The following is a 14,344-nucleotide window of genomic DNA, read 5'->3' as shown; positions in this document are numbered from 1 at the left end:
CATTTTTGACAACAATCATCAAGTGATACACACATGAGAAATCTTAAAAGTTCAATGTACTATGCTTTTATGATTTAAAAATTAATACAAACAATAAAATCTGAATCATTGAGAATAACAAATCTAATGTCATTTGTATGCTCCATCAAAATGATGTAAATCATAACTTTGGGTGTGTATATCTTTAATGCAACATTGATGTGTGTCTTTGAGCAACAGTAACATATGTTATAATATCTGATCTTAACGTGTACACAACATGTTATGTTTTACATAGATTGATTTAACATGTGGGACGGAGGAGGAAGAGACTCCCTTGAAGTCTGATGGTATGTGAAATATATCTAACATGTTTCCAACATGTTGCTTTATTGGAAATCATTTTATTGAAGACATTCAAAGTCTACAGCTTTTGCACTTTAAAAAGGAATATTATTTGTCTGTTCAAATACACTACTGCCCCCTTTATATATCAGGCATCATGAAGATATGCTTGGATTTGTTTAAATATTTGGATTTGAAATTCATGATGTCACATGCATATTCTAGGCCAAACCACAATAATAATTTTAGAATTGTACAGACAGTCATTGCTATTCATCTGAGTGCCTATATGCATACCATATCCTCATGTCATAATTGTTTAGAAATTCAAACACACTTCTAAGTATATTGCAAACATAATCAAGTTGAAATGCGTTGATTTGATTTCATGATGTATGAGATGTTAATATATTTATTATATTTATTTCAGATGGATCCTCCGCTTCTGGTCATCATTGTTCCTCCCCTGCCCAGTCCCCTGCCCAGCCCCCTGCCCAGTCCCCTGCCCAGCCCCCTGCCCAGCCCCCTGCCCAGTCCCCTGCCCAGCCCCCTGCCCAGCCCCCTGCCCAGACCCCTGCCCAGCCCCCTGCCCCTCCCGGCCCTTCCCATTTGTCCTGTCCTATCCCTCCCAAAAAACGCCCCTTCGTCCCCCTTCGCCGCTCTCCCCGTATTTTGGCCCGTACAGCTACCCCAGCTGCCCAGCCCCCAACTCACCACTCCCCAGCTGTATGGGCTACCCCAGAGCAGCAGCCCATCCCTCCCCAACCCAATCCCATCCCTCCCCAACCCAATCCCATCCCTCCCCCCTGTCTCAACCTTCATTGTCCTGGGTGTCGAATTGTCCTTCCCAGGCACAGCTGTAAGTATCATTCAAAATCAACATTATAAGATACTTAAAGGTACACTGAATGAAATTTTTTTAATTGTGATTCAAATAGAGCATGCAATGTTAATCAAATTTATAATTTACTACTCTTATCAATTATTCTTCATTCTCTTGCTATCTTTATTGAAACAAAGAAATGCCTATATTTTTTTTTATTCCAAAAAAATATGGACATCATTTCTTTATTGTTGGATGAATGTATCCATCAATCAGCAGGGACAACCAAAGTTGATAACCAAAAATGGCCTGCCCTATAAACTTACATTCTTGCATTTAAAATATAGCTAGAGAATTCTAACATTTAAAGAATACGAGTAAATTAATAATTCTTTTTAATGTCATGCTCTATCTGAATCAGTAACGAAAATATTTAGGTTTACTGTCCCTTTAATTTGATATCACTACATATACCAATCACCACTATTTGGATCCAACAATGTATGTACAAATGTTCATACATTATCTCTTGTATAACCCAGTGGGAATGTAATTTTTTCTGGTTGCTATGTTTACACAGCTTGTCCTCAACGCCAAAATGTTTAAGGATAGGTGTGCCTACCACAGTATAACAAAAATCTTTAAATTGCTAATGTAAGTACAATGTAAATCCTTTTACAAGATTTTAGACACTCAAGCTGTAAAAGTGGATCATCAAAAACCAATTAAAGGGGACAACATGTTGGATTAAAATGTCCATTTAATGGTTTAGGTCTGTCTGAATAACATATTTCATGTGTAAATAATCAATGTCAACAAATTAATTTAAAGAATGATTTGTCTTTATGATGACAATGTATCTTTGCTTTTTATTTTGTCTGTTGTGTAATTATCATTAATATTTGATTTTTTCTTTATTTTAGGCTGTGACTCAACATGGCTCACGCTAGAAGGTCTAGCACGCGTAGAGCAGGCCGTGTTGAGGAACGCAGCTGTCCTGAGAGGGATGGCCGACACCATGCAGGCCCAGCTACAGGTTCAGCATATGACTCTACGTCAGATGAGGCGGTGGAACTCAATGCTTGAATCTGTAGCTGGACAGGCACAGGACGATGAAGGGGATGACCTGTAAGTGGAGGATCTGGAGATGCTCCAAGGGCGCAGATAAGAATCCTCCGTCCACATGTTGATGTTTGTTTTTATGGTTGCCATTTGGCCTTTTTTTTATGTTTATTGTTGTGCCTGTTGCACTCTTTTACCTTGTCATATGTCTCCAATGGGGCTATGCTGGCCCTTGGCAACTCTCTTCATGGACTGTGATGCACTCTGTTACCTTGTCATATGTCTCCAATGGGGCTATGCTGGCCCTTGGCAACTCTCTTCATGGACTGTGATGCACTCTGTTACCTTGTCATTTGTCTCCAATGGGGCTATGCTGGCCCTTGGCAACTCTCTTCATGGACTGTGATGCACTCTGTTACCTTGTCATATGGCTCCAATTGGGCTATGCTGGCCCTTGGCAACTCTCTTCATGGACTGTGATGCACTCTGTTACCTTGTCATATGGCTCCAATTGGGCTATGCGGGCCCTTGGCAACTCTCTTCATGGACTGTGATGCACTCTGTTACCTTGTCATATGTCTCCAATGGGGCTATGCTGGCCCTTGGCAACTCTCTTCATGGACTGTGATGCACTCTGTTACCTTGTCATTTGTCTCCAATGGGGCTATGCTGGCCCTTGGCAACTCTCTTCATGGACTGTGATGCACTCTGTTACCTTGTCATATGGCTCCAATGGGGCTATGCTGGCCCTTGGCAACTCTCTTCATGGACTGTGATGCACTCTGTTACCTTGTCATATGTCTCCAATGGGGCTATGCTGGCCCTTGGCAACTCTCTTCATGGACTGTGATGCACTCTGTTACCTTGTCATATGTCTCCAATGGGGCTATGCTGGCCCTTGGCAACTCTCTTCATGGACTGTGATGCACTCTGTTACCTTGTCATATGGCTCCAATGGGGCTATGCTGGCCCTTGGCAACTCTCTTCATGGACTGTGATGCACTCTGCTACCTTGTCATATGTCTCCAATGGGGCTATGCTGGCCCTTGGCAACTCTCTTCATGGACTGTGATGCACTCTGTTACCTTGTCATATGTCTCCAATGGGGCTATGCTGGCCCTTGGCAACTCTCTTCATGGACTGTGATGCACTCTGTTACCTTGTCATATGTCTCCAATGGGGCTATGCTGGCCCTTGGCAACTCTCTTCATGGACTGTGATGCACTCTGTTACCTTGTCATATGTCTCCAATGGGGCTATGCTGGCCCTTGGCAACTCTCTTCATGGACTGTGATGCACTCTGTTACCTTGTCATATGGCTCCAATGGGGTTATGCTGGCCCTTGGCAACTCTCTTCATGGACTGTGATGCACTCTGTTACCTTGTCATATGGCTCCAATGGGGCTATGCTGGCCCTTGGCAACTCTCTTCATGGACTGTGATGCACTCTGTTACCTTGTCATATGTCTCCAATGGGGCTATGCTGGCCCTTGGCAACTCTCTTCATGGACTGTGATGCACTCTGTTACCTTGTCATATGTCTCCAATGGGGCTATGCTGGCCCTTGGCAACTCTCTTCATGGACTGTGATGCACTCTTTTACCTTGTCATATGGCTCCAATTTTCCTGATCTTTACCAGATTATTTATAAACGTTGTTGATGTTTTCTGACATACTAATAAAAGACATGTCATTGCACGATTCTTTGTCCTCCTTATTCATGTCATTGATTGAAATCTCTAGTTTATCTTGTTGATCCTTAAAGGGACCTACCAAAAATAATGGTGTTTCCTGAATCATATATGTAATACAATTGTAAATGACTTTAAGATTAACATCTCCAATGTAATTTTATTATTTGTCTTTATATATTTTTCTAAAAGCTTTATCATTGCATGATTATGATTAGCATAGTAATTCTTTTATATATGTATATATAGATTGTTATATATGTATATTTCAAATTTCACATCCATGTGTGTATTTATAAACTCTGCATGAATTGATGCACCTTTAACAAATGATCTGAGGATTGATACAATGATATAATCCCTGTAAAGTGTTCATTTTATTGAAATAGTATTGTCTCTGTGTATCCTCTTTTTAAAAATAAAAATCATGTCCCTTTAAGGGATGGTGAGCACAATTGTTAATGAATGGATTTCCATTTCTAAAGCGTTTTTGTCCTTTTTACATGAACAAGGACATATAATCTTATTAATAAACAATCTTATTGTAATGTTGACAGCACATGTATTTCATTTTAAATTCTATCTTATTGTAAAAGTGTAACCAAATCAATCTCTGTGTGTAATGCGCATATTTTAGATGAGGAATATCTTTTTCCAAATATTTTTAAAAAATACTTCTCCTCCCATATATGGCTATAGGTAGGCTGACCATATTTCAACTTGAATAAATGACACGTTTGATCAATACATGTGTCATTATTGTTATTCCAAAACAATCTAAACATATCTTAACCCCTTAAGGACCAGCGACGTACCCTGTATGTCACTGGCCTTTTTTTGGGACTTGATTGTTTTATAGCGCGGTCTTGCCACCAGCGTTGAGACTGCTCTATTCCACAAAGCCTGCTGGAGGGAGTGCATTAATAGCGTGTTCTTGCTAGACTTGTGCTATTATGTCCTGAAAAAACCCTTAACGACCAGTGACATACAGGGTACATTGTGGTCATTAAGGGGTTAAAACATCAATGGCATATGTATTTCTCATGTGTATCTTTTAAATGTTAAAGATATACACCATAGCTATAGTTAAAGGGACAGTCAAGTCCAAAAAGATGATTCATGATTTCGTGACATTCCTAGATAGCAATCTAGACACATACTAGTTACTAAAATATAAATACGTTTCTTAGTGATATGCCAAGCTGTCAACTGAGTCCTTGTATTGGCTGCAGTTTTTCAGCGATCTCGGATGCGCCATATTGCTTAAGACGTCACCTGCCAGGCTGTCCAATGATTCCTTGTATTGACTGACGTTTTTACGCGATCAAGGATGCACCTTTTATTGGATGGCATTTTTACGCGATCAAGGATGCGCCTTTTTTTGGTTTGCGTTCTTACTTGATCAAGAATGTGCCTTTTAATGGATAGCATTCTTACGTGATCAAGAAAGCGCCATGTTAATTAAGACGTCACATGCAAAGGTAAAAAAACGTCTGATTGTATTACGTAGTCCCGCAATATTTGTTTGTGCACGTTAAACACGTTTGTGAATGAGAAGACAAGTTTAAAAACATGGCGAATATGGATTGTTTGCATCATGTTACATTGTTGACCCATAGCTGATAAAGACCACCACATTCTCTTTTGCTGGATGTCTGGTTGAATAAACGAACGAAAGCAAAATGTTTTCATGCATAAGATATTTCGAGGCAAGTGCAAATCTCTATAGTCCATGTTGTTTAATATGTTTGTCAACAATATGTTCCTTTTTTTGAAAAATGACTGTTGTGTGTAATGTTAAAGATAATTTCGTCGTATATTTTATTAAAGGTTCATTAGACACTCACATTAAAAATCAAAATATTTTATTTGGTCTCTAGTTAGATAGTCCATTGTTTAACAAATACACGTCTCATTTTGCTTCTGTTCAAATAAAATGTAAGTAATTTTCAGACTCCTCGCCAAGCCTCAAAGTTTCATGTGAGTACCATCTCCAGCTTTCTCCTGTTTGTGTAAAGGGTCTTTTCATATGTTAATGATGGGGTATTGTCTTGTTTTACGGTTGTAATGGGGGTTCATCTATATTTTCAATAGAGATAACCCGATTTTCTTAGAAAGTGTTTAAAGCTTTGTAATATTGATATCAGTATATGTTAATCTTGTTGTTTCTAGTAGTGTCTATTACATGCAGTTCTGTTAAAAATATAGTATACTGTCCCTTTAATGCAAATGTTGATTTTTGTATCATGTATGAGTTCCACATTGGTTAATCTCCAAATATATTATTGTTAGCATATTTTCACCCCCCACTCCTAAAAGGACTTTAAACCATATTCATTGTTAAAACAAATGTCTTTATAAAAATAAATTAACACAATAATGTCTCTTTAAGAAAATAGACTTTATTTAACACGTCAATATAAATCTGTTTTCAATATTTATTGTTTGAACAAGTACATGTAGATATACCAACAATCTGCAAATATATGTTAGCATATGTAATTTTGTTAAAGGGACAGTTTCTAAAACAAATAATGTTTTGCATTATTAAAAAAGTCAATTTTGTAATATCAATGATATCAAAGGTTTCTCACCAATTAATCATTTGTCTGTGTTTATTTTAATTTGCTAGCTAAACCTATGAGGTTCGTGTGCTCATTTCTTAGAGCTTGAAGAGTGCATGTAATCATTATGCAATTTGACCACTAGAGGGCATTTGGATAGCATTTGTATATCTAAAACCTTGAGCTCATACAGCATATTTCCATGTATTGATCATTGATGTCTAAAATGTTGTTATGTCAGAACAACAAATAAGTGGTCATTTTTCATAGGCATAGATACAAGGGTAAGCACATAAGTCACACGTATTTCTCCATGTTTTGTTGTTTCCAACTTGATAATGCGTAATACAGTGTTTTCTTTGTAATCAATAATTCTGACTGTCCCTTTAAGCTGTGTTATTGGCATTCAAACAGTAATATGCCATCATGGATAATTGTAATGGTAATTTTGTTTGCGATTCGGGAAACAGTTTGGACATCACATCACAGAAACCAATCAATATCATGAACAAGGATAGGTATGTGATGTGGTTTTCACACACTTATAACCCACACTCTGCAAACAATCTGCCTCCATGGACCCGGTCCCATAGAAGTAGATTATATACAGAGTGTGGTCCACAAGTGTATGAAAACCACATCATTACATACCTATCCATTACACATTAAATAAAAAAAACATTAAACATGAAAACAAATACTTACTTCCTCTTCCTTCCCCTCTTCCCACGGGGCTGAGGCTCTGGGAGGGTCAACTGCCAACTCCGACGAGTTCTCATTGGATATGTTGTGGGAAGAGTGGAAGGAAGAGTACTGGGACGACCAAGGTGAGGAGGAGGAGATGGGCCGGCAGGAGGAGATGGGCCGGCAGGAGAAGATGGCCCGGCAGGAGAAGATGGTCCGGCAGGAGAAGATGGCCCGGCAGGAGGAGGCCCAGCAGCAGGAGGCCCAGGAGCATGAGGCCCAGCAGATGGCGGCCCAGGAGCAGGAGGCCCAGCAGATGGCGGCCCAGGAGCAGGAGGCCCAGCAGATGGCGGCCCAGGAGCAGGAGGCCCAGCAGATGGCGGCCCAGGAGCAGGAGGCCCAGCAGATGGCGGCCCAGGAGCAGGAGGCCCAGCAGATGGCGGCCCAGGAGCAGGAGGCCCAGCAGATGGCGGCCCAGGAGCAAGAGGCCCAGGAGCAGGAGGCAGACCAGCAGATGGCGGACCAGGAGGCAGACCAGCAGGAGGCAGACCAGCATGCGCCTCCCGGAACAAATTAAACATCTCTTGGTGGAGTCTAAAGGTTCTGTTTTGGCCTTCTTCTATTCGAGTAAGGAGGTGTATGATTTGGGTTTGGCCTTCAATGATTTTGTTTTGTCCTTCAAGAATTCTAGTTCTGCCTTCTATATTTTGTATCCGGGAGTTACGCATCTGGTCAATGTAGTCTAGTAGAACCCGCACCTCCGCTATTTCCTCTTGTTGTGCACGGCGGGGTGCCCGTGCACGGCGGCCTGCTGGTGCATGGCGGCCTGCTGGTCCTTGAGGGGCCTCTGCTTCCGCGGCCTCTTCCTGTGCTTCCGGGTCCTCTTCGTCAAAGGGGGCCTCTTCATCAAGGGGGGCCTCTTCCCTCCGAGGTGGAGATTCATCCCCACCACTCTCATCCCGGGGAAAAGGAGGAGCCTGTATTTGCTGTGCTGCCTCCTCCCCAGACTCTGTATATTTGAAAAAGAAATAAATGTATATATTAGCATATTTCCAAATAAAGCTTTAAATTACTTAGCTTACGATACAATTACAAATGCAGCCTCATTAATCCAATTTTAAATCTAACAATCAATACAATTTCCGCATTTTCTAAACCGTGTTTGTGATATCTCTGGTTAATCTGAATGTTTTAGCGTTTGTTTTCAGTCTGTTTAAATGCACACCTAACCTATAGCCTAGATACTGATGTAACCGCAAAGTAATTGTGAATGCGTGTAAACAACGTAATAGCATTAATCTGATCCTTAAAGGGACATGAAACCCAATGTTTTATCTTTCATGATTTCGAAGCATACAATTATAATCAACTTTCTAATGTACTTTTCTTATCTAATTAGCTTCATTCTCTGGATATTCTTTGCTGAAAAGCATATCTAGATATGCTTAGAAGCTGCTGATTGGTAGCTGCATATAGCTGCCTCCTGTGATTGGTTCACCGTATGCATGGCTATTTCTTCATTAAAGTATATCTAAGGAATGAAGCAAATTAGGTAATATAAGTAAATTGGAATGTTGTTTAAAATTGTATTCTCTACCTTAATCATGAAAGTAAAGGTTTGCGTATAGTGTCCCTTGAAATACATTCGTATGTTAATTTATTCTTAAATGAGCTTACCGTCAGATGAGAATGGCAGGTTCCCAGTATCAATTCCTCCGATACCGACTATATCCACCTCGGAGATGCTGGGACGCAACATTTCCTCCCATCGGCAGTAATCGATTTCCAGTGCAGGGCCGCCACCGGTTCCTGCGGCATGTCGGGCCTCCCGGCTTAACTTTTTCTTAAGATCCATCTTGCAGTCCCGGTATCGATGTTTAATAGAGTCCATATCTCTGTTCCGGCCACCCACTGCATTGACTGCATTCCTTATCTCATGCCAGAGCTTCCTCTTCTCAGTCGGGGTGGTCTTCTGATGCTGCAGCCTCCTATACCTGGCCATATAGGCTTCTACGAGGGCCTCCTTCTCCTCCATCGAAAACCTCGCCTCCCTTGTCGCCTTGGCCTTCCCCTGTGATGATGCCCTCTGTTTCCCGGACTGTGAAGCCCTACTCTGTCCGCCACTGGGCCCAGCCACTTGTTCATCTTGAACCAAGTGGCTGGGTCCACCCACCGCTTCCACCCCCACTTCCTGCCCCCCTTCCTGCCCTGTTCCTCTCCCCCTCCCTCTCCTCCCCCTCTACCTCTCCCCTGCCTGCCCTCCATCTCTTCCCTAAACTAAACCCCAACTAAGCAAACAAAAAGTGATTGTGATCAAATGAAAGGGGGTCAAAATAAAGAACTAAAAAGACCAAAATAAGTGCTGAAAGTGTGAAAGGGATATAAATAAAAGAGGGTAAGGAGTATTTAAATGAACAAAATGAAGAAGAAGACTAAAAGGAGGATATGTAAACTAAATGTAACTAGGGGATGGTGATGGGATGGGGATGGGGTATGGGATAAGAGTAAATGGGATGAAAGGGAATGGGACTACAGAAAATGGGGTATGGAGTGTAGTATGAGAGGGTATGGAGTGTATGTAGTGTTATCGATAAGTGTATGTATGTATTGAATGTGTTTGCGTGTAAATGTGTTAAGTGTACAGAAAAAGCCCTCGCACACTCACCCAAACCAACTGTCGCTCACTAACTCACACTACCACTAACTGACTCTCTCACACTACCACTAACTCTCAATAACTCACACTACCACTAACTCTCTAACTCACACTACCACTAACTCTCTAACTCACACTACCACTAACTCTCAATAACTCACACTACCACTAACTCTCTAACTCCCACTACCACTACCTCTCTAACTCCCACTACCACTAACTCTCTAACTCCCACTACCACTACCTCTCTAACTCCCACTACCACTACCTCTCTAACTCCCACTACCACTAACACTCACTACCACTAACTGACTCACAATAATGCACAAAATCTCTAAGCTCCAATCTCCAAAAACCCACCAGCAACACAGTGAGAGAAGCCATTCTTGTGTGGTGCTTATATACCCTGTGTAAATGTTTAATGATGTACCGGTTTGCGTTGTAAATTGTGTTCAGGTGTGCTTTATTCTTACTTATTGTTTGTGCAATGTGTATTAGGTGTGTGAATTTGCGCATGCTCATTTGGAGTTAGTATTTGTGGAATGTGTAGAATGCGATGATGTCATAGTGCTCGTTTTCTATAACATTGTCCAATAGTATTATGTTTAAATGTGAATTTGCGATGGTGTGGTATTAGTGAAGTGTTGTATATGTATGTTTGTCCTAATATATAGTAATATTGAATATTTTGCTAGTGTATTTTTTTTTTCCTTGTTATTTTCCATATTTCCGCATCTTAAAGTATATGCGTATTCACTGTATTTTATTTCAATAAAATTCCCCCCGCTTCTGAATGTGTAATGCTTATGTGCTTTGTTTTGTGATTGTTGTTGTGACATTTGCGGTGTGTTATTGTTGTGCATGATGTGGTATGCGTCATATGACCGAGCTGTGCGTATTTCTCGCGAGATCGAGTGTTAGATGAAAAAAGCGTGTTTGTTTGCATTTCCATTGATCTCTATGGGAGACTGTCTAACGCGGGCAGGATTCCGCGTGTGAAATACACGCGTTAAGAGTATCGTTAGAAGGTTTTGTTTGAACTCTAAATACCGGCGTCAAACAATGCCGTGCGTTAGACATAAACCACGCGTAGCGCTAGCACCCCATCTACCGCCAGACTCCAAATCTAGCCGTAAATTATTTAACCAGTCTTATTTAAAGAAGGACATGAAGTCAATCTATTTTGCCGACTCAATAATTACTTTAATACAAAAAAAAAAACGAAGGATCCAACAAACGTAGCGTCATACTGCCTGATTTCCCTCCTAAACCAGGATTATAAAATCCTAATGTCTCTCATTGCAGACAGACTGAAGAACTCAATCACGGAAATTATACACCCTGATCAGGCAGGTTTCATTCCTGGGAGGAATTCAGTCCGAAACATGCGTAGGGTACTCACCACTGTGGACTACCTTCATCAGGTCAGCCAGGACGCCGGAGACAAATATAAGGGGGAAGATATAGCATTAGTCACCGTTGATGCTGAAAAGGCATTTGACTCAATAATCTGGGACAACCTAACAAATACAATGAGAAGATTTGGCTTCTCTTGTGCCCTGGTTGACCTGTTTGGGTTAGTATATAATAAACCTAGATCCCAATTGTTCATAAATGGAGAATTATCACAGAATATCACACTGGGAAAAGGAACATGACAGGGCTGTCCCTTATTACTATTACTCTTCGACATAGCTCTAGAACCACTAGCCATATATATAAGAAAGACCCTCCCCCCGGTCTTACTAGGTAAACAGAAAGTATCTATTTCATTATATGCTGATGATCTATTAATATTTTTAAAGCATACAAGTCAGAGCATCTCTCATTTTATGGAGATTATAAGAATATTCAGTTCATTCTCAGGGTATAAAATTAACTTAAGCAAATCAGAAATACTTTGGATTATCAAAAACAGAAATAGCTACTCAGACGCGTTTAAAGAAGTGCAAAGTATTAATTATTTAGGAATCAGGATCAGCAAGAACCCTGCTGAATGGTACCAGCTTAATTTTAAAGAAATCTTTCAGAATGTACATTATGATTTAGATAAATGGAATTTATATTACCTATCTATATCAGCTCGTGTAAATGTGGTAAAAACAATCATATTTCCAAAACTTCTGTTCTTACTACAGAATCTACCCTTCTTATTGCAGAAAAAGATATTGATAGATACAATAAAGCATGTTCTTTTTTTATATGGGGGAAAAAGTCGTCACGCATAGCCCTTAGTAAGCTGGCCCAGGAGAAGCAGTTTGGAGGTTTTGTGTGTCCCAATATAAAGTATTATAATTTAGTGTCTTTAGTCAAATTTGGGATAGATTGGCTTAGTAAAGCAGACTATGTCACATATTATGAACAGGAAATGGAGTTAATAAGACCATTTAACTTGCAAGCTATTCTTCACCATCCATATAAACAATTACCAAGCAACGTAAGCAGGTTAATTACAATCGCAAATAGTGCTTGCATGGCAAAAATATTGCAAAATATTGGGGCAAGAGTTTCAAATCTCCAAACAGCTTCCGATATGTGGTAGCCCAGAATTTTCACCAGGATATAGTAATGAGTTATTCTACGAATGGAAAAGAAAGGGGTTGATTTATGTATCACAATTGAAAGATACACAACTTGGATCAATTAAATCATATGCAAGTCTGGCAAAGGAATATAATTTGCCCTCAAAACACTTTTATGCATACTTGCAGGTTCACCATCTAATAAGCGAATATATAAAAAGGTTTGGGGAGGATTGGGCACAGCCAATCACTAATTCAGGAATTACACTATATAAAGCGGGTATTCGAACAATATCAACCTGGTACCACTATATCATGAATAGGGAAGGAGAATTACATATAAATCTGATTAAACAGAAATACCTAAGCTACTTTCCAGGAATTCAGGACAAAGACATAACAGACAGTTTGAGAAGGACTTTAGAGGCAACAGACAGAGTAAATTTAAGAGAGACACAATATAAGATAATTAACAATTTTTATCTAACCCCAGCTAGAATGGCTAAATGGTCTCAACACCAAAATCTATGTCCAAAATGTCACAAGCTAAATGCGGATTTGTTGCACTACTTTTGAGATTGCCTAAAGATAACATAATTTATGTAAGAACTTACCTGATAAATTAATTTCTTTCATATTAGCAAGAGTCCATGAGCTAGTGACGTATGGGATATACATTCCTACCAGGAGGGGCAAAGTTTCCCAAACCTCAAAATGCCTTTAAATACACCCCTCACCATACCCACAAATCAGTTTAATGCATAGCCAAGATGTGGGGTGATAAGACAAAAGTGCGAAAGCATAAAAAATAAGGAATTGGAATAATTGTGCTTTATACAAAAAAATCATAACCACCACAAAAAGGGTGGGCCTCATGGACTCTTGCTAATATGAAAGAAATGAATTTATCAGGTAAGTTCTTACATAAATTATGTTTTCTTTCATGTAATTAGCAAGAGTCCATGAGCTAGTGACGTATGGGATAATGAATACCCAAGATGTGGATCTTCCACGCAAGAGTCACTAGACAGGGAGGGATAAAATAAAGACAGCCAATTCCGCTGAAAATAATCCACACCCAAAATAAAGCTTAAATCTTATAATGAAAAAAACTGAAATTATAAGCAGAAGAATCAAACTGAAACAGCTGCCTGAAGAACTTTTCTACCAAAAATTGCTTCAGAAGAAGAAAACACATCAAAATGGTAGAATTTAGTAAAACTTTGCAAAGAAGACCAAGTTGCTGATTTGCAAATCTGATCAACCGAAGCTTCATTCCTAAACGCCCAGGAAGTAGAAACTGACCTAGTAGAATGAGCTGTAATCCTTAGAGGCGGAGTTTGACCCGACTCGACATAAGCATGATGAATTAAAGATTTCAACCAAGATGCCAAAGAAATGGCAGAGGCCTTCTGACCTTTCCTAGAACCGGAAAAGATAACAAATAGACTAGAAGTCTTTCGGAAATTCTTAGTAGCTTCAACATAATATTTCAAAGCTCTAACTACATCCAAAGAATGCAATGATCTCTCCTTAGAATTCTTAGGATTAGGACACAATGAAGGAACCACAATTTCTCTACTAATGTTGTTAGAATTCACAACCTTAGGTAAGAATTTAAAAGAAGTTCGCAACACCGCCTTATCCTGATGAAAAATCAGAAAAGGAGACTCACAAGAAAGAGCAGATAATTCAGAAACTCTTCTAGCAGAAGAGATGGCCAAAAGAAACAAAACTTTCCAAGAAAGTAATTTAATGTCCAGCGAATGCATAGGTTCAAACGGAGGAGCTTGAAGAGCCCCCAGAACCAAATTCAAACTCCAAGGATGAGAAATTGACTTAATAACAGGTTTTATACGAACCAAAGCTTGTACAAAACAATGAATAACAGGAAGACTAGTAATCTTTCTGTGAAAAAGAACAGAAAGAGCAGAGATTTGTCCTTCAAGGAACTTGCAGACAAACCTTTATCCAAACCATCCTGAAGAAACTGTAAAATTCTAGGAATTCTAAAGAAT

Source organism: Bombina bombina, chromosome 7, assembly GCF_027579735.1.
Source record: "Bombina bombina isolate aBomBom1 chromosome 7, aBomBom1.pri, whole genome shotgun sequence".
Lineage (NCBI taxonomy): Eukaryota > Metazoa > Chordata > Amphibia > Anura > Bombinatoridae > Bombina > Bombina bombina.
This window is presented reverse-complemented; position numbering follows the sequence as displayed.